The sequence below is a fragment of the Octodon degus genome, unplaced genomic scaffold (assembly GCF_000260255.1).
Source record: "Octodon degus isolate 3935 unplaced genomic scaffold, OctDeg1.0 scaffold00308, whole genome shotgun sequence".
NCBI lineage: Eukaryota > Metazoa > Chordata > Mammalia > Rodentia > Octodontidae > Octodon > Octodon degus.
Genome location: NW_004524884.1, coordinates 953,003 through 954,371, shown reverse-complemented (window position 1 = coordinate 954,371; position 1,369 = coordinate 953,003).

Here is a 1,369-nt window from a genome sequence, read left to right as displayed (position 1 = left end):
ACTGTCCTGCTACAAGGTTCTATATGGTTAGATTTCAGGACGTATGTGTAAACATAAGAATTATATAATTGTTTATGCCTATTTTAAAAATATATTTTAATTTTTAAATGTTTTTTCATCATATTCTGTAGAGACTTAAAGTTCAACATATCAATACTTGATGAGAAATACCTGTTCCATGTTATGCCTAAGATATTTGATATTCAGACAGATAGTGAAGGTAAGCTTAACAGCATAGGTTGGATGGTAATAACGATAAAGCTTCTCTTCTGGAGGGTTAACAACCTAAATTTACAGACCAAAATTAGAGAAAAGGGAGGGTCACAAGGACATCCACCATTTTGGCCCCAGCCTTCCAAGATTAATTAGGACTCAGGACAAATGAGATCTTGTACTGTAACATCATGTAACTCAGTTGTGTCCCAAATTTTCTGATCAAGGAGATTATGGGGCCAAAGAGAAAAGTGATCGATGATGTAGAGTGTGCCTAAGGAGAGTCACATGGAGAGACAACATTCTCTCAGGCTTTCACAGAGACCACATTGTCCAAGCAATGGCCGTGACTCATCCACAGAGTGACACTGACAAAGGATCTGCAATCTGAGGTACAGGATCTCAGGATAAATCCTGAGGGGATTTCACTGACCTTCTCAGACCCAAAAGCTACAACTCTTGTTGCATGATTATTTTAAAGACACAGAATAAAAAGCCTTTGACAAAATGTAGCATACATTCCACTGTGACTTTTCTTGTTCAACACAGTTCTCAAAACATTAGCCTGAATAATCAAGAGAGATAAAAACATGAAAGCATTATGCGTATGACAGGACAAAGTCAAAATATCAGTATTTGAAGATTACAAAATCCTCTAATTTCTTTATTTCTTTTCTTTTTCCTTTTTTTTTTCTTTTGGAAGAATCGGGCACCAAACTCAGGCTCTTGCGCTTGCAGGGAAGCACTTATTCCACTGAGCCATCTCCCCGGCCCCAAAATCTCTACTTTCAAGACAAAAAATATTCCATGGAAAGTCTCCCAGAATTAACAATTAAATTTAGTAATATAGCAGGAAATAAAATCAATACACAAAAATCAACTGAATTTGGACTCACTGAGAAAGAAATTAAGAAAACAATATCATTCTCAAAAGCATCTGGAAAAATTTATCACTTAAAAAATAACCAGGGTTAGGGCTGTGGAGATGGCTCAATAGAATAAACGCTTCCCTGGCAATCACAAGGGCCTGAGATCAATCCGCAGTTCTACCAAAAAAAGAAACAAAGAATAGAAAATAACCAGGGCTCGGGAGATAGTTCAGTAGAATAAGCACTTGTCTAGTAAGGTCCTGAGTTCAATGTCCAGTACCACAGAA